This window comes from Tachypleus tridentatus, chromosome 13 (assembly GCF_004210375.1).
Source record: "Tachypleus tridentatus isolate NWPU-2018 chromosome 13, ASM421037v1, whole genome shotgun sequence".
NCBI classification, from domain to species: Eukaryota; Metazoa; Arthropoda; class Merostomata; order Xiphosura; family Limulidae; genus Tachypleus; species Tachypleus tridentatus.
The window spans coordinates 106,516,701-106,537,155 of NC_134837.1; the positions used below are offsets into that span (position 1 = coordinate 106,516,701).

Sequence of the window (20,455 nt, forward strand, 5' to 3'; positions counted from 1 at the left end):
GTGCTTTTGGTATTTCATCAGTAAAGTCACGAGTGTTGATAACTAACACACAAGTATGACGTTTTCAGTAGAATATCCTAAAATGTAAATATATTTGTTTTACTCTATTTTTACGCCGCCTGGAAAAATAATATTAAGCGGTACTTTTTATTGTAATTTCTGTATTATACATGTTTTATAAGATATTTCAATATGTTGGTTTTATACTATGCATGTTTTGTATAAAATATTCAAGAATATTCTACAGTTACCGAGTTTACAAAATGTATACTCGATATGAACGTTATCTCTGCAATATGATACTTGATTGAAACAATGCGGGTCAATAGATGTTGCACAGTTATATTGTTATTCCCATCCATTCGGTATGACATCTAACAATGATCTATGACTTCGTCAGGACATAACACGCTTGAGGACATACTTCATAAACTTATAGGGTTTAATATATTATATAGTGCATACAGAAAACTGGAATTGTTAGGATTTAATTCATTCCACACTTCAAACAACAAAACTGAAGTTGGTAAGGTTTATATAATCTATAATATATTCAGGAAATAGTTGTCAGAGAGGTTTAAGCATTCTGCATTACAATCACAAAACCAGATGTGTTAGGGTTTAATACTACAGACAGAATTTAAGGCATCTCACTCTACAATCGGGAAACTGGAGTAAGTAAAGGAATGAATTTCTATTGCCTCAGTGAAGGACCAAAGTGTCTGCCATATTTTTAACGATGTACGGTTTTGAATATTTTTACTTTGAGAGACTTGAGAATATCTTTCATGGAAGTTGAGTTAGAGGAATGATTCCAGTATGAGGTTATGGATCATTATTGGTGTTTATAACGAAAGCTGGGCCTAGCTGGAAAGATAAACAACTTTATTTTATCTTCTGTCGCATTGAAATGCTTTAAATAATAATACACGAATAAATAAAGACTAGCCATAGAATTCTTGAATAATTTTAATAACGAAATAAGGGTATGAAAGAAATTTATTCAAATTAACGTATGTTACTGTTTTATTAAATTTTAAAAATGTTATTTAAGATGCTTTTTTAAAAGCTTTAAAAATTATTCTTGCGTTTTCCATAATTCTATTGTTTGTTTGTTTGGTCTTGAATTTCGCGCAAAGATACGCGAGGGCTATGTGCTCTAGCTGTCCCTAATTTAGCAGTGTAAGACTGGAGAAAAGGCAACTAGTCATCACCACCCACCACCAACTTTTGGGCTACTCATTTGCCAACGAATAGTGAGATTGACTGTGACTTTATAATGCCCCCACGACTGAAAGGGCGAGCATATTTGATGTGACTGGGGTTCGAACCCGCGACCCTTGGATTCCCTTCGGTGGGCTCAGCAGATGGCCCGATGTGGCTTTTCTATAAGAAAAAAACACACACACAAACAATTTCTTACACCTTTGGAGGCCCGGCATGGCCAGATGGTTAGGGTCTCCACTTGTAATCTGAGGATAGGATCGCGGGTTCGAAACCCCGTCACACCAAACAGGTTCGCTCTTTCAGTCGTGGGGGCGTTATAAGTTTGTTTGTTTATTTTTGAATTTCGCGCAAAGCTACTTGAGGGCTATCTGCGCTGGCCGTCCCTAATTTAGCAGTGTAAGACTAGAGGGAAGGCAGCTAGTCATCACCACCCACCGCCAACTCTTGGGATAATCTTTTACCAACGAATAGTGGGATTGACCGTCACATTATAACGCCCTCACGGCTGAAAGGGCGAGCATGATTGGTGCGACGAGGATTCGAATCCGCGACTCTCAGATTACGAGACGAACGCCTTAACCCACCTGGCCATGCCAGGCCCTATAGATAAATATATCATCCATTTTCCTTCATGTGCATCAGTGGATTTCCTTAGAAAATGTAGTTTCTAAATCTTGATACAGTCTTTCTTGTATCATTTTAATCTATTCAGGCGTGTAGCTTCCACGTCTGATTTGTAAGAACTGAGATAAACAAACACGAACGCTTTGGAAAAACTTCGCTCTCATCGTGTTTATTTTTCTCATTCATTTAGGCATGAATCATATTAATGTTTAGTAGAGTCTAAAGAAGTCTCAAAAGGTTACGTATTTAATAAAGAAATGTATCTTCGGTAAAAAAATAAACTTCAAAAGGAAACGATCCTGCATTAGAAACACGATTTATTTTATGACAAGGTTCTTTAGAACACTTGTTGAGAAGTCTGGAATTAGGTCTTTGAGTGACCAAAGACTTTTTTAACTGCTAAAATCTTGCTACTATGAGATAGTAGCAATGTAAATTAGAAGTCATTTAGAGACACTGCACAGAACGGGATATCAAATTACTTCTCTTAGCAAACAACTGGGAATGAAATTGTTAGTTTTCTCGATCAAAGGGTATCTTTCATTGTATTCAAGCTACGAGCTAAATTTCAGTGAATACTTATGGCTAACATACTCTCTTTAGTTCTCCCAAAATTATTTGTGTTTTTAGTTAATCACAAGCTACACAATGGGCTACCTGTGCTCTGCCCACCACGAGTACTGAAATCCTGTTTTTAGCGTTGTGCGTCCGCAGACATATCGCTGTGCCACTGGGGGAACCCCAAAATCTCTAATATTTTGACGTTGTAGGCTGACACTTTTGTAGTTTATTACTATCGCTTTCAGTGTTTGTTATTTTACAGTCTATTTTAAAAATGTATCACTGACACACTTGAATTTCATAAAAGTTCTGACATTATGATGGTTTTCCCACAATACATATTAGTATTAAATGATCCTTGAAAATACTATTAATTTCTCGTAAGCATAATACATATAATACAGAGCCAGACACAGCTTGAAATGTACTTTAAATAACAGCCTGACCCACAATAAGTGCTGAAATATATCTCATAAATTTATTTTATGGGTTCTAGAAATGATTTATTTCGTAGTTGAAGGCCTGAATGTGTACGCTGAAAAGAAATAAAATAACAGAGCAGTCTTTGTTGTCATGGCAACAATAATAATATTTCTAGAAGTTTTGAGAACACCATGAGAGAACGTTCTCTGTCAACATTCGAGGTATTTGATAACATTCAAGGGAAAATTAGTGGCGGGGTAACTTGTTTCTTCTTCTTTTATATTTGTCGCTGTCTGCTTGAAAGTGATTAGTGCTGGTGTTTGGATAAACATGATGAGACCTTCTCTTCCGTTGGATGGCTGTGATCGTGATGACTATCTTCAACGTGAGTTTAATGAATGTTACTCCAGTCGCACGTGTGGTCAATGAAAAAATATTGAAAACTCTGAACAGATTTTTATGTTAAAATTTAAATAAGTGATTTTCTCGACTAATGCGATTATAATTGCCTGAAGAAAGTAAGGAAACCGTAAAAAGCGTCTCAGTAGCTCAGCAGTAAATCTTATGGCTGACAATGTTAAAATTACGGTTTCGATACCTGCGGTAGGCAAAGCACAGGTAGTTCATTATGCAGTTTTGGATTTAGTAACAGACATATAGTTTATAGTATGAGTCAAATAAAAATATAAATTTAACACTAATTATTCGCCAAAATTCCTAGGTAGAATTTTCCAGCTAGAAGAAATTGGTTACTGAATAAAACCTGAAATTAAATATACATTGTTGAAATTGAGACTTTCTAACTATATAACATGTCCAATTAGTTTCTATGTACAAGTACAAAGGAAAACTAACTAATTATGCTTATGCGATATAAATGAAGTGTTTGAATTTTTTTAGACAAGCTATCTTCACAGTTGTTTTGATATATGAGACCATTTTCAAGCCAGTTTCAAAATGATTCACTTTCACGATTATAGTTTTAAGATAAAAGTAATTGCATACGATTTTCTTTACAGATATAAAGCATGATGCAACGAAAAATAAAGTTAAAATAAAAACAAGAAAGATAACTAATAAGTCGGATAAAATAGGAATGTCAGTTGTTGGTATATAAGTCGTGGTGAGATTTAAGTTCAACAATTATTCAAAGAGAGTTGTTCATATATCATGTTGTTATAAACTGGAAATTTAAATTGTTTAGAAAAAACAACAGTTATTTAGAAGTACACTCTACAAATTATAAGTTGACGTAGAAGCAACCGACAAAAATGAAAGTGCAGTGTTGTCACGCAGCTCGTTTTAGTTGTCATGACAACCGTGAAGATTCTTTGGTTGTACTTAATATGTATCTCTTACACTCGTCTTCTAGAGTTTTGAACGTGACTTTGAGTTTGACCGTGTCTCTTCAATATAGTCATTTACTTCTTACAACTCCGATGTTTGAAGTAAGAGAATTTGAATACAATCATTAAAAGCTATTTTGATGGTAGACGTGCGTCTATGTATCAACTAAGTGTAGTCATACAGAGTCCAGACAGTGAATTAACTGTACTTATGCGAATTTATTTTGCTATACTCTGTATGCTTAAAGTCAAGATTTTTTAAAAATTATCTTTTATGTCGATGTGGCAAATTTTACTTCTTTACTTTTAGCTGACTAGCAACACGTGGAGTATTTATAGTTGTTTATCTCTGCTATAGCGGTGTTTGATGTTATCTGGTTGCTAAGGTGATGGATGGGAATAATTGTAGTTTCATGATGACATTGTGTAACGTGTTTGTTGTTTTATACGTCTATAATATCTAAACCACAGAAACAGTAAAATGCAGGGTCATTAAAGTTAAAAAGTGACTACAGTTTACTTTCTAGCTCAAAATCTTAAATAGCACCAAGATTGTGGATTTTTATATAAGAAAAATGGCACGTTTTTTCCGCTACTGAAAATAATCCCCTTTACCACACACTGTTCTGCAAGACTTAATCAAGTTAAAAATTAATCAATGATAGGAATTCTCCCGTTTGTGACATTTTCTTTATTCTATAAAATAAGGGGTAGTTAGTACATTTATAAGAGAGAAGGGATAGTTTAGTCTTCGGAACAGATTTGTCAATATAAGATCCAACTGAATCATTTGAGTCTCTTGTTTTCCTATCGTCTTGAGTTATCAAAAAATAAAAGAATATAACATCTTTATTTTTATCCAGATCTCAATGAAATAAAACATTGGAGTCATAAAATCCACTTGATTTAGAAACCCCTGTAGAACATGTCCCCCGAATAGGTCAGTTCACGGATTTATATCACTCAAACCTAGGATTCCTTTCTAATGGACATAGAATGCAGATAGCTCAATATGTAGGTTTTCGCGAAAATAAAATTCAGAAACTGTAAAACATAAAATAAAAACAACTGAATAGATCGTTGATTCTGCGTTTCTATAAGTTTGAAAGTCATGTAACTTATTGACACTCTAGATCTGTAATACTTTAGTCTTAAAGTTATTTTATTCTTCTGCAACGTTGTGCTATAACTTAGTCCTCCTAATAGTGGAGCAAGCCTTTAATAATTAATACTAGGAAGGAGTAATAGATCTTCCTCTATAAGATGACATTAGGTTCACGTTTTTCGAGCGATTAACATTCATTAAACTATATACTGGGCCCCACACGTTTGTTAGTTTGATATAATTAATATATTATTATTACCAAATATTATGCTACTGTCACCACCTGATTTTCTAGTTGATAACCCTAGAAAATTTATAGCCTACTCATCGAAATTGTTTTCGATTACGAATGTGAACTGATTACCATACATATACAAAGCTTGGCCTGAATGAAATGTTTGTTTAAACAAATTCCCAGAATGTACTGAAAAGTATGCGTTCAGTCTATGGCAATAAACACAGCATCGTTGATAGCAATTATTTCGGATGAATAGTGGGATTGACCATAACATTATAACGCCCCCACGGCTGAAAAGGCGAGCATGTTTGGTGCGACCGGGATTCGAACCCGCGACCCTCGGATTATGAGTCGAACGCGTTTGGCCATGCTGGGCTAACTGACCGGTTGCTTTCTAAAGTCGGTAGTTTTAAATTATTAGCAGTAGTAAATAACCTTGATAGTTTTGCTATAATTACAAATTAAATGTAATTGACGCCACGTACACACATTTGATAAATCAATAGCTTACACTTACATGCTATCACTATTAAAAAGAAAGAAACGAGGCCCATTTCTCTTAAATGTATTTTTTTAATTAACATGTTTTTATTCTAATATAAAACAAATCAGGCAGTTAACGTTTTTTATGCAACTGATCGATTTGTTAAAGATGCGATTTGGTAGTTAGGGGGCTCAACTCGTAATTTTAGAGTAGTGAGGGCGAAACCTATTACGAAGCATGCTCGCCCTTTCAGTGTTGAGGAGGATTATGATGTGATGGTCAATCCAACAGGTATATGTTTGTAAAGAGTGTCCCAAGAGTTGGCGATGAATGATGTTGACTGATTGCTCTTTCCCTAATTTTAAAATGATATCTCGCGCAGAACTATTCGAGGGCTATCTGCGCTCGATATAACTAACTTAGTTGATTATGCAACAACAATACCAACAGAAATCTACAACATGTGTGTGAACGGACGAGAAGGTCTAGTGCATTGGTCTAAAACAATTGTAACACTATTAGGTAAAGATAAAGAAAGGTGTTGTGAAATCTCATAAAACGCGTGCTTTGTGTACGTCTTAAAATGACAACAGATGTACTGATTGATCTAATAGTAACTGAAATAATTTGAAACCTGAAATTGTTTGGTTGTTTGTTGTTAAGCGCAAGGTACGTATACAATGGACTATGTGTACTGCCCATCAGATATTGAACCATGGTTTTTATCTTTACAAGCTCCTGAAGTACTGCAGAGGCATTAGGGCAATGTTGTTGTTTTTGTTTTGATTTAATGCAAGCTAATCAATGAACTAGTTGCGTTATTTATCCAAGGGAATCGAATCTTTGATTTTACCGTTGTAATTCCATAAACTTACCTATTATGTACAAGAGAACAATTACGCAAAGTTAGGAATTTACGATGGAAGACTTATTGTTTATAAGCTGGTAGAATTCTATAACACTGCACAACAAAGTTTTTGCTTCTTGAATACTATTGGGTGTTCCTTATAGATTTTTGACTGCTGATCACGAAAATCACATCCAAATTTGCCCATCACATACCGTTTCATCGAAATATTCAGTTTTCACCAGGACATTGCTACAATGGAAAAACGATATCAGGGCAACTGGAATCCGTCAATGCTTGCTGACTACTGTTGGACACTGCAACGTGATGCACCGGACATTGAATACAAACGAAAATCAGGAGCAAAACACTTTTAATTATGTTGAACTTTATACCGTATTAGAAACATAAACGCAATTAAATACGTTATTACCGGTAAACAGTTAACTGTCTATTTGTCAGAGTTCCTACGTGATGAAGCAAAACCAAAACTATATTTGTGCATACCCACCAGGTACCTGTCACAATCAGCAAAAACCTTTCAGGAAGCAAAACTTTCAAAAAAATTGTTGTGCAGTGTAATTTTTTATTTTTACATTTAACGATGAGGTTTTCTTATGGTTTCATTTTGATGTAAGTATAGTTGCATTATTTAAGAATTTGTTTGTTTGTTTAGAATTAAGCACAAAGCTACACAATGAGCTATCTGTGCTCTGCCCAACACCGATATTGAAAGCCGGTTTTTAGCGGTGTGAGTCCGCAGACGTGCCGCTATGCCACTGGGGAGGGACGTTATTTTACGAAACAAAAAGAGAGCTATGATTTTCAAAATACATCTAATAATATGGAAGTGCATATATATATATATATATATATATATATATGTGTTAATATTTCTCTTTTCAAAGATAAAACAGCTAAGCTACGGATTGATATGAAAATAAATAATCAACAGGATTTTTTTTATCAAGAAAGAGAAACATTTTCTGTTTGATTTCATTTTTATTAAACTTCTGACATCAGTCATTAGACAATGTGGATTAATTACTTTAAAGAGTTAATGACAACACACACAAATATGCTACTATTTCACACGTGAGCGTAAAGAACTGAAGCTCTAACAAAATCAGAACTTCGATAGATGTTGCTTAAAGGTTGATTTGTGTCCCAGCATGATAGATCTTGTTTTTGAGTATTAATATGCTCTAAATCAAATTTTCTAAATAACACGCATTTTCAATAAAGAAGCGAAATGCTTTTACAGTTTTAACCTTTTAACAAGCGCGCTGATTCTCAATAAAAATAAAACGAACGTTTCAAAACCCGGAGTGGAGGACGAACAATTATGCTAGAACTGTCGCAGCGGGCTGAATGGAAAGCGGTGTTAGTTCTTAATAAATTAAAGCTCCATAGCGACACCTACACATACTCAGACGTGAATATAGATAGAAAAACTCTGCTTGACATTTTTTTTCCAAATGCTTTCATCTCAAGAAAAGAAAAAGATTTTCAACATCTGCTTCTGGAAGCTGCCACTTTCTATTATCATACTAAAGACATTGCCAGCTGCAATATTCAAGTCACAATCTTCGAAGTCACTTTTATCTGTAGCAAAGAAATATTGTTATGTTTTGCTATTCGTCTCATCTGATTCACTATCTATCTGTGTGAGGCCTTCAGTGACACAACGATATGTCTTCATACTTACAACGCTTGAAATTAGGTTTCGACAATTGGGCATGACTGTGCTTTACTATAAACAATGAACCACTATGAGGCTTACCAATATAACACAAAAAGTATTAACTACAAAAAGAAAATCATTTGTCGATTTTGGATATCCTCACATAGCTACACGAAGGCTATATCTGAGCTAGCTTGTCAACAGTATTCAACGCCAATTTTTGGGCTATTTTAATCGAAGAATGGATTAGATTGTCAATTTTAGAACTTATCCAAGGAGTTCTACAATTTTTTTGCGACAACGGGACACGAACAGTGGATCTTATATTCCTCTCTCCGGCACGTTAACTCTTTGGTCATGTTCGTGTACCGGTTTAATGTAATATCTAAAACAATACTACTGGGAAAGTTCATGATATACAAGTTAGAAATGTGAGAAGACTTATTTTATTAAAATATTCTAATTGTAGTTTTTCTCCTTCTAGGTATATTTTTTACATGGCATACTAAGTTTAATTTATTGTGTAGTTGTATCACTTTCATTTGAATTCACACTCTCACAAGTAGCTAATATTCGAACTGTTCTTTTATATTTTGTTTATTTTTTCAGTGTTTATTCTTTTCAACTCATTTACTCCGGCAGAATTTTAATTTTTCTGCTTTGCATACTTATCTTTGTGAAAGTCGAATAATGTAAGCGTTGTCTGTTTGACATGATATATACTCTTTTTGTGTTCATAACTTTGTTTAGGACAGTTCAAAAATTTTTAAATCGAATAGTTACGCATTAATCGAACATTTATACCTACTTCTCAGGTTTTTGTAGTTCCAAATTAACTTTGCTTTTTGCTAAAGAAAAGTTATTCGTTTCAAATAAAGATTAACTACGAGAGTTAATAACAATGAATGGTTTTTAACTGTACAGGGCTCTGCTGGGGTTAATTCTTTTTAAAACGTATTACTTAGGCGCTGATATAGGCTTGGTTTCTGTTATCTCTATAATCAGTATTAATCTCAGTAGAGGCGGCAGACATGAATTTGAAGCTTAGTCTTAACGATACGACAAAGGCTAATCTAGAATGTTTTATTTACAGTACAGGGAATTTTAAAAATCGTTTGCTTTTTTTAATGCACCGAGTTCTTTCTTGTTCCACCAATAACAAATGATTTGTAATATCCTGTGTTTCTCCAGGCAGCTACATTACCCTAGAATCAGGAAATATCAGCTTAAGAATAACCTTCTTATGTAACTTTGTTGAATTCGTGATTTAGCATCAGGCATTTTTCTTTTTTTTAAATTCTCTCTACGTTTAATCTAGATATTAACTAATCAAAGTGTTGTCATTCATCAGTGTACTAAGAAAGATAATAATATAATAATAATAATTGTACCACTAAATTCCGTAAGGAACATAGGTCCGCAAACACTTGCGGTTTCATGAACAGACTGGTTTTTAAGTGAGTAGGTGGTTAGTCTACTGCACAACCCCAACTAGGAGGATCTTTTCTCAGCCCACCGAGGGGAATCGAACCCCTGATTTTAGCGTTGTAAAAAGAAAGATAATACTTACCTAATATTTGATGCTAGATTCTTTCCGACAGAAGTAAGAACGTTTCAAAGTAGAATGGTAAGCTGATTAAATTTGGTTTTGAGTATATTAACGGTTTTATTTGGCATTGTAGAAAATTATATTATTTTACGTGATATAGTTGGTTGTATAACAATAGATTTATATGATATGGTAGAATAGAATAACACTTTACATGATGTATTTTTTAGCAGAATAACACATTTATATGGCATGGCAGAGTATAAAAATATTTTACGTGATATAATGTTAATAGACTGACAGATTTATATGGCATGATACAATGGAATAATGTTACATTAAGCTTTTTAGCCTTAATCTGATACATTTACCCAATTGCTTCCACGTAATTCTTTACCATTTTTTTCCTGATTCATTTTCTTATTTTCCATTACAGCTGTACTTTGGATCTTTTCCAGTAGGGAACTTGTTTTCTATTGCTAAAGCCTCCTAGTGGCACAGTGGTATGTTTGCGGATCGCTAGAAAACATGTTTCAATTCCGATGGTGAGCAGAGCACAGATAGCCCATTTTGTAGCTTTTTGTTTAATAACAACCAACCAACCATGGCTAAAACAACTTCTATATCGTCTTCTGAAAAGCGAACTGATAGACCTAGTTTTGTTAGTTGAGAACTAGTTAGTGATATGACACAACTTAATCACATACACATAAATAACACCATGTAACAAACTTTTTCTTGTTTCTGAGCAGAAAGTGTTATTTCCCAATTGCTTGTGCTTGAAGTAAATGGAAAAAAAACTATTTTTCTCTTCAAACTTTGCTTTTGTGACCTGGATAATGAAATTTTCAAATTTACTCGTTTTTCAAAACATTCTAGGTAGATTCAGTGCTGAGTAGCTGATAGAGAATTTTATCGAAGTTACAAGAATTGTCAAAAACTTTCTAGAATGTTGTAGAACTTACAAGAATTCTCTAGAATGTTGTAGAACGTACGAGAATTTTCAAGAACCTTTTAGAATTTTCTAGAACTTTCCACAGTAATACATATACAGGGGCTTACTACTTACTACTTCAGTTTAGTTCTAGCTGCCTAAGTGAACACATAGACCTATCTGATTTGATCAGAGTTGGCATCAAGAAGCTGCAAGCATTCTCCAGATGCATTCTGCTATGTATATGGCCAATCTATCAAGACAAGAGCGAAAAAGTACTCTGTGGCAGCATTTGCTAAAATGTATGAAGCCTACAAAGCATATTTCGGCATGCCTGTCGGTGATCAAGACAAACCCTGGGCACCTCATTTGACCTGCGAGCACTGCAAAATAAACTCTGGAAATTTACCTGCGAGTACTCCAAAAAACTCTGGAAGGTAAGACGGATAATTTTTGCTTGCTTAAATAGTAAGATTTTATATTATACAAAGTTCAGACCATTTAAAATTTAAATATCTTTTTTTTTAATTTCCAATAGTATAGAAAAAAATATCACATATAAAATATTTTGCACAAGCCTCTTACACATTAGTTATGGATAAAATAAATTTATTCTTCATAATAACAATTTTATTTTTCTCTTTTGCAGGATGGTACAGAGGGGAAAAAAGAGCCATGAAGTTTGCTATTTCAAGAATTTGGCGTGAACCCACTGACCACTCAAGCAGTTGCTATTTCTGCAATCTGCCTTCCAAATGTCGGGCTGGCAATAATGCATCTGCTATTATGTATCCGGACCTTCCAGCATCCATTGCCCTTGTGCTACACTGCCCTGAGCTCCCTGTACCCGCTCCGCCAGAGAGAAAGCAGCAGCCATCCTCAGAAGAGAGCAGCAAATCAGAAGAGGAGGTATACGTTGAAGATCCAGATTACAATTTCAGTGGTGCAGCTGGTGAGAGAAATCCATACTATCCCAACTAAAGAGACCTCAATGACTTGATAAAAATCTTGGTCTAACAAAGTCGAATGCGAGCTTTTGACATCTAGGCTCAAGGAGTGGGATTTGTTAGTTGAAAGTGTGCAACTCGTTAGTGAGAGGAAGCATTAATGACATTTTACAAGATTCTTCAATCGTCAAGATCAGCTCTGCTTCTGCCACAATGTATCCGGTCTATGCGAGGCACTTGGAATTGTCTGTAACTCGAACGAGTGACACCTCTTCATTGATAGCTCATCCTCAAAACTGTGCTGCTCTATAACTGGAAAAGTATCCGTCTCTTCCTCTGGCTCATTTGATGCACCTCAAAGAGGAATACAACAGCGTCAAGACCTTGCTAGAAGCTTTGAAGTATGATTAGTATGACTGGTTATCGAAGACTTCAAAATGGTGGCATTCCTGATGGGTCTCCAAGGAGGCTTTACCAAGTTTCCCTGTTATCTTTGTCTTTGGGACAGCAGGGACACCGCAGTGCACTACAGCTCTCAATAAGGAGTCTGCAGCCTTCAAGTACCTTCGATACTTCTTTCCTAAGTTGTTTGAGGCAAAGGTCAAAGCTGGTGTCTTCGTTGGACCACAAATAAAAAAGATCTTGGACTGCACATAATTCCATAAGAAGCTCAGTAGGAAGGAAAAAAAAAGCTTGGGGCAGCTTTGTCGTAATGGTTCGGGGCTTCTTGAGCAATCGCAAGGCCGAAAATTATGTGGAACTGGTTGAGGCTCTGGTGAAGAACTACAGCAAAATGGGCTGCAGGATGTTCCTGAAAGTCCATATCCTAGACACTCATCTTGATAAATTCGAGGAGATCATGGAAGCATACTCAGAGAAACAAGGCGGGCGCTTCCACCAAGATATACTGGACTTTGAACGCCGCTACCAAGGAGCGTATAACGAAAACATGATAGGAGACTATATTTGGGGGTTGATACAAGAAAGTGATTTACATTACAATTGCAAATCTCGAAAAACTACTCACTTCTAATCATTTTTGTACAACTTTAGTATAAATACATGTAAATCTTGATTCATATGTTGTTTTATTCAGACCTTATGTAAATGAAAATGTGCAAATTTGCCCGTTTTTACAGAGAATATAGGTTAATTTCTAAATTTCATTATCCAGGTCACAAAAGCAAAGTTTGAAGGGAATAATGGTCATTTTTACAACATAAGCAATTAAGAAATAACATATACTATCCAGGAACAAAATGTGTGTTACATAGTGTAATCAATTATATGATACTTTCAGCTGGTCAGTCAGTCAGTATCTGCCATGTTTGTTCAGCTTTTCTCTTTAGTTGGAAGTTAAACGGTGTACCACATTTGTTAAGAATTATTGTAAGATTACTTTTAAAAATCTACGAAAAACTATTAACATTTACGAAAAAAACTATAATATGAGTAAAACCTGAAAACATTCTTTCATGAGGTGGATTATAGATGTGCTTTTGAAATGTCAGTGGCTGAAAATGTTTTCACATTTTTAGCTCTTTCTTCCACCTTGGGAACATAAGAAAATTGTGTTCTTCATTTTCTCAGTTTCTTTTGCATAAACAAATGTTCACATATTTACTATTCTATTACAAGCCTCCTGTTTATATAATGCATGACTTTCAGCGTTGTTTCGTTGTTTTTACATTATTATTTCTCTTTTCTCAGACAATGTGCTGGCCTTATTATAAAGCTATGGATTTCGAAACTGGCTAGACGGGTTTGAACTCATTCGATACCGCAATATATTTACAGCACTTTAAGCTATAGCTGCGTTATAAAAGTGAAAGCCAAATCTTTCGTGTATATGACGAATGGTAGAGACACCAGCAGTTAGTCTTAGAAACCTTGCAATAAGTAAAAAAAACCCAAATACTCCGTGTTCTCTTACTTTTATTTTATGAAAAGTGATTGTCACAGGTTTCAGACTTACTTCTGTATCGTATATTTTTGAAGTGCACTTATAGAACATTTGCTATCACGTACAATACTCGTTTTCATTTATCTATTGCCCGTTATCTTTGTGCTTCACTTTCGAAACATTTATGTTGTTAAAGAAAAGGAAGTTTCTTCACTAAACTGTAGGTATAATCAGCACAAATATCATTCTCGATGACAGTATTAAATAAGGCAGTTTAACTGAAAATTTACAGAATTTACACTCCGCACGAAGAAGTGTAATGGTACTGAAATCGCAAGGTATATTTCTCTCGAGATATATGTATCACGTGGGTATTTGTTTCCAGTTTACTGCTTTTGTCTTATCAGAAGGTCATTCAGAAGCGGCCGAAAATCATTGTGTTCGCTTCCTGTTGACATTGTCTCTGGCCTGTGTTTCTATATATCAAGTAGATAAGTCACGATTACGGAAGAAAAACGTTTCTATCATGGGTAGGTTTGCCAGCTAAGAGCGGTCGTGATATCTCTTTTGTTCAAATGCTTCCCCAGATAAGCAAGGCTTAAGTAATTTACGAATATCTTTTCTCTTATTTTCTTCAGCCCCCCCCGCTAGTACAGCGGTATGTCTCCGGATTTACAACGCTAACATCAGCGATTCGATTCCCCTTGGTGGGCTGAGCAGATAGCCCGATGTGGCTTTGCTATAAGAAAAAAAATACAAATAATTATTTTCTTCTAAATTAATTGTCATAAGAAATTGCACCAAAATTATTAAAGTTAATAAAATTTTCTAACGTCATAATAATGTAGGTAATCACTGGGTGAATTATTATTTAAATATATTATTTCGTAGAATAATGGTTAACATGTCGGGCTGTGGATGGGAGAACCTAACGTCCGATACGTGATGCTGCTGGACAGGTTCCGCATTTTCAGTCGTGCGCGGTTTACAAAAGTCATAGTTAAACTCACTATTCATTTCAAAGAACTAGATAAATATTTGTGGCGGCGCATGCTGCTTGCTCTTGCTATTAATCTGGTCAGCAATTAAAACTAACGAATAAATGACATGGTTGTTCAGGCTTCATATGCATAACGTGCCGTTCAGACCAAGAATTCCAATTCTCTTTACACAAATGTTAACATTTTACTGGTTTTGAATTATAAGTTTTTATATTGCGGACGAATTCTGACTAAAATGATTTTGTATATGAACTGTTTGGACATGAAAAGTAACATTATAAAGCGATTTTGATAGAAATAATGAATTGTAATATTGAATAAAATAAGCACTTTTTTGTTACGAAACTCAAAATTGTACAACTGGAAGGGTTAGTTTGGAAACTTACTAATTTAAATACGTATCATAAGCCCTTACTTATAAATGAACAACCCAATGCACTAAACATGCAAATCACATGAAAACGTATTCCCGGTTCTCAATAGCAGCGTTTGTCACCAATTACCAAAAAGCGGGTCGTTAGAATTTGTGAAAAGTTTATGAACAAATTTTAAAATTAGATAATAGTTTATATATTTCTAAACAGTTTTATTTGGCAAGTATTTAGTAAGCTGGATCTATTTGTGCACTAACAAATCCTACTGGGTCGTGACTGACCATCAATATTTACAAGTGGGTCTTGAGCCAGAAATGTTTGAGAATCATTGGTATAAGATGTGTTTCTATACGATCCACTATCTGATTTACGTGTTTATTTCAGGCGTACTCTCTTCCATCAAAGTTCGAGTTAGGTTATCTTTTCTTGTTTCTGTGTTTTTGTTTTAGCAGATAGATTCTTGTACAGCAAATTGTTCTTAGAGACTTAACACAAAAATAACGAAACCAAAACAAAAAACAAACAGAAATCTAGATAAATTAAATAGCGACAACATCTCTTGCCTTGATTTTACTTGGGATTGGTTGAAGGTGTTAACTGTGGTTATTGAGATTGGTATGGATGCACTAGCAACTGAAATATATGTACTTCATAACAGAACTGAGGATGAACTGATGTGCTACCTGTTATAGCCTTCATAACGTCACTGAGTGCTTAGTCCTACCCCTCGATAAAATGACATAGATGTTATGCCTAATTTTAACTATAATAGTATGAAAAATGATTGTTTAGAGTGCGTTATCTTCCCTGATTTTGAACTGAGAAACTAGAGGGAAGGCAACTGACCAACATTACTCACCTTCAACTCTTGGGCTGTTGCTGCTTGACTAAAAATAGAATTTGGTCGTCACGATTCTAGAATGCTAAGAGCTTTTCTAGTCAATGGGACGCGGTTCACGAACCCTTTTTGTGGTAGGTTTATGTTATTCTTTTAGAAAATGAAACGGCTAGTCCCGTTTAAATTAAAAGTATGTATTTTATGATTAGAGAGATAGAAATTAGACAGACTTGAGCGTTAAAAGTCAGTAAGCTTTGTGATTCCTTATTAAGCAGTATGAAAAAAAGCTATTAAAACTATTTAAAAGTGGGAAACTAAACATTTTAAAATTAAAAACAAAAACAAAAGTGGTGAAGAAGATTTTGTGTGTGATAACTACAACATTTTGCAAAATATTTTTTGTGTATCTAAGATTTCCAAGACAATCAGTTTTCAATTTCAAAACAAATGTACCTAAAAATCTGATATCTACCTTTTTCTTTAGCTCATATTCTAAAACAGAAAAAAAATCCCTCAGAGGCACAGCGGTATGCCTGCGGACTAACAACGCTAGAATCTGGGTTTCGATACCCGTGGTAAGCCAATCACAGATAGCCCATTGCATTGCTTTGTGCTTAATTTCAAAGAAACAAATTAACTAACTAAAACATAAAAAAATATTTCATACATTGTGAATAAGAACGTAAATGTTAGGCTTTTGTTAACATAACGGAGTTGAGTTAATTAATGACTGCTGTTTTTAATATCGATTTTGTTTGTTTGATTTTAAATTTTGCGCAGATCTACACAGGATCAATCTGCGCTAGCCGTCCTTAATTTAGTAGTGTAAGACTAGAGGGAAGGCAGATAGTCATCATCACTCATTGCCAGCTCTTAGGCTAGTTTTTACCAATAAATAGTGGAATTGACCAGAACATTATAATGCCCACACAGATGAAAGGGCGAGCATGTCTGATGGGAAGGGGATTTAAACCTGCGACTTTCAGACTGGGAGTCAAGCACCCTAACCACCTGGCCATACCAGGCTAACATCTATTTGACGAGAGGAGTTTAAAATACATATTTCTAATATATTGTTTGATTAGGTCTTCAACATATACCACATATCTAATGATGGCTTCCAACTGAAGGTTATATTTTTATATATTTAATATTTATATATATTACACAATAGAGTCATCGTAAAGTGCCAGAACAAGCGTTATGAACTGGAAGTTGCGCATGTGTCTCTGATGGGTATTTTTTTATAATAACACTTGACAGTATTTGTAGACTAGACGTATTTTAAGGCTTGGATCGATATATTATCCTGAAAACTGTAACGTTTAAAATGCCGTTATAACTAAACTCATTTTCTCGAAAGGGGACCGAAGGTCGCCTAGAAGGGTCATCCGTTTTAACCACTCTCACCACTGTACAGTACTGAGTTGTCTTTTAGTCATTCAGTAGACACTACAACTACTCTATCCAAGTTTATGGTGTAAGGTCTATAAAAATCATTGTGAATGTAGCTTCAGAAATTTGGTTTATAGCGGGTATTTTATTTTGGTAAGGAGCTTTTAGTGTGGCATTCATAAAACGTATTTTTTTTTCGTACGTAACGTAAAAAGTTTTAACTTTCTTTTGAAGAGAAATTAATGTTAAATTACGCAATATTTTATCACATATGATAACATCTGTTGGCTTACAGTAGACGAATACGAGATTATCCTTTAACCTAAATGTAACTCAACAGCAATTATCTTTAAATGAATATCCAAAACGCAAAGTAACTAAAAATGTTTAAGACCCTAGTGAGCACTTCTTTCTATTTTTTTTTCCACTGAAGAGATAAGAATTCGCAAGATATACTTGGAAATATTTCCTTCGCAGTGTTTCTTTTATTCTTGTCTGTTTAATCACGAGGAGCTTTCTTCTTAAAACTAGATTCCATTCGCTAGAAGCAATTTTTGGGTCATTGCAAAGCGATATAACTAGTAGGAAATCTAGAATGAACGAGTTTACTCCGATAACCATGGGCTGTTAATTAAAGTAAAAAGCTGAAGAGAAGGGAAAGAGGACAAGATTTACTGCTTTCCTTTTTCACTTAAACAAAGAAATCATCATTCAGACGAAAAGCCTTTAAAGAAAACTTCTGAAATCGGATTGAGATACTTTCGTTCTTATTTCTTAAACTAATGTTAAAATGATTTTCATAATTAAACGCAGCAGGCTCCGAGAAGAATCGTATTCACAAACAAAATTGCGTTCAAAGTTCCTCTACCGTACGTGTCTAAACACGTAATAACGATGCTGGATTTACAGTTATATTTAACGCGTACCACTCCGAAGTACGTGATAATAAGGCACATGTACGTATTTGTAATCTACAAACACGTTGTAATCATATGGTATTTGCACATATTCTTAACACTTGTCACATCGAAACACTTGATAATGATTATATTGTATTTACAGGCATTTAAAACACGTGTCACATTGAAACACCTGAAAATGATGCTGTGTTTACATATATTATTATTACTTATCATACACATATCTCGTGTATATGTAACACGTCTATGCACGTGTTACTCATAGCGTAGTTGCATGTGTCGTATAGTAGTTTGTTTACTCACGTACTTAACGTGTTTCATATCGAAACACGTGATGTGACACTGAATTTTACACAAATTTAGCCTGATAACTGAAAACAGGTTCCATAAATAAAATGTTTTGTATTTGACAGCACGTCCACTCTGAATCGTTTGTAATGAATTATTATTCTCGAACACAGACTCTGCGATCTCCAATGTGACGCTGCTGTGGGAACTTAATGTAACTTATTCCTATAGCTTAATATGAGTTATAGTCAATTACATAACTTTATATAAGTTATAGTCAATCCTATACCTTTATATAAGTTATAGTCACTCCCATAACTTTATATAAGTTATAGTCACTCCCATAACTTTGTATAAGTTATAGTCACTCCCATATCTTTGTATAAGTTATAGCCAATCCCATAAATCAGTTCAGAGAACTTGATTCTTCTAACTGCGAGTACTACTAGCTAGCTGCCTTTTTTTCTGGTCAGTAATACAGAATTAGGGATGACTCTATTTAACTTCTAGGAGTCTCTGACCTAACCGTTTAGTCCATGTGTGAATATATTGGTGATAAGATTGAAAACTGTAAATCCTTCCAGTCCTCAAATACGTTTCATTGAAATGTTCATACCATTGCTTCTTTAAAAGTGTATAGCTTTTCACTTTAACAGTGGTTTGTAATCTGTCTAGTACTCGAGTTTTATTTAATCTAAAAACCAATCATTTACTTCAGTTTTATCATGTTTGCTGTATTCAGTGTATTGTTTATTTTTAATGTTATTTTTTCACATTTTTGTGTTTCTTCTTTTCTTTGTTTCTCCTCTAAAAACTCCTGACATCTTGACATCTACAAAATATTACATTTCACTTTCTCGTTGTCCAACGTAGTCCTTGTTATTAGGCAAGTTTCGGGTGACACTTTATTTTTCTTTCATGTTTTATTTGATTATTTATATAATGTATCGATCATATAACCCGTGCTTCTTTTTTTATTTATCAGCTTTTGTGTTCCAGTAGTTACCCTTGTTTAATACAAATGGTTACTGTATGCTCACAGTTTCTTCAAGATACTTGAAACAGTTGTTTTTTACCTGTTGGAACAGCACACCAAATGACTAACAAGAGCTTATACAACTAGACATAGATCGCCAGCAAAATGAGTATGTTTTTCTCTGGTGTTTTGTTGATTCAATGTAAAAAAACACCAAAGCAAACAATGTAAAAACAGAAACGACGCGCAACACCACCATATTGAACATTAGAAACTCTATCAAAGTGCCTTTCTCGCAGAGAATATGTCGCCACGGTGGTAAAATAAAAGGCTTACTCTGACCACGTTAGGGCCCGGCATGACCAGGTTGGTTAAGGCGTGCGACTCGTAATCTGAGGGTCGCAGGTTCGCATCCCTGTCGCATCAAACATTCTCGCCCTTTCAGCCGTGGGGGCGTTATAATGTGACGATCAATCCTACTATTCGTTGGTAAAAGAGAAGCCCAAGCGTTGACGGTGGGTGGTGATGACTAGCTGCCTTCCCTTTAGTCTTACACTGCTAAATTAGGGACGGCTAGCGCAGATAGCCCTCGAGTAGCTTTGCGCGAAATTCAAAAACAAAACAAACTGACCATGTTAAAAAGAAGTTAATCCATAAATAACAGATTGGGTCAATTACTCTTGTGAGAATAACCTTGTAGCGTGATGTCTCTAGGAAACAATATCGTTTATGTATAAGGTAAACTCCGAGATATTCCAGCTTGCGGTCTCAAAGTGCCTATTTATAGAAAA

At 34.8% G+C, this 20,455-nt stretch overlaps 1 protein-coding gene and 1 long non-coding RNA gene across 3 annotated transcripts in view; both read left to right on the top strand.

Annotated features, from left to right (window-relative positions):
* LOC143238028 (ankyrin repeat and fibronectin type-III domain-containing protein 1-like) overlaps positions 1-20,455 on the top strand; it is a 192,933-nt gene that overhangs the window by 14,386 nt on the left and 158,092 nt on the right. The gene's annotated exons all lie outside the window — the stretch shown is intronic.
* On the top strand, positions 9,933-11,809 carry LOC143239622 (uncharacterized). Its single transcript, XR_013021262.1, has 3 exons — positions 9,933-10,166; positions 10,525-11,459; positions 11,672-11,809. It is a non-coding gene; the product is annotated as an uncharacterized LOC143239622 (long non-coding RNA).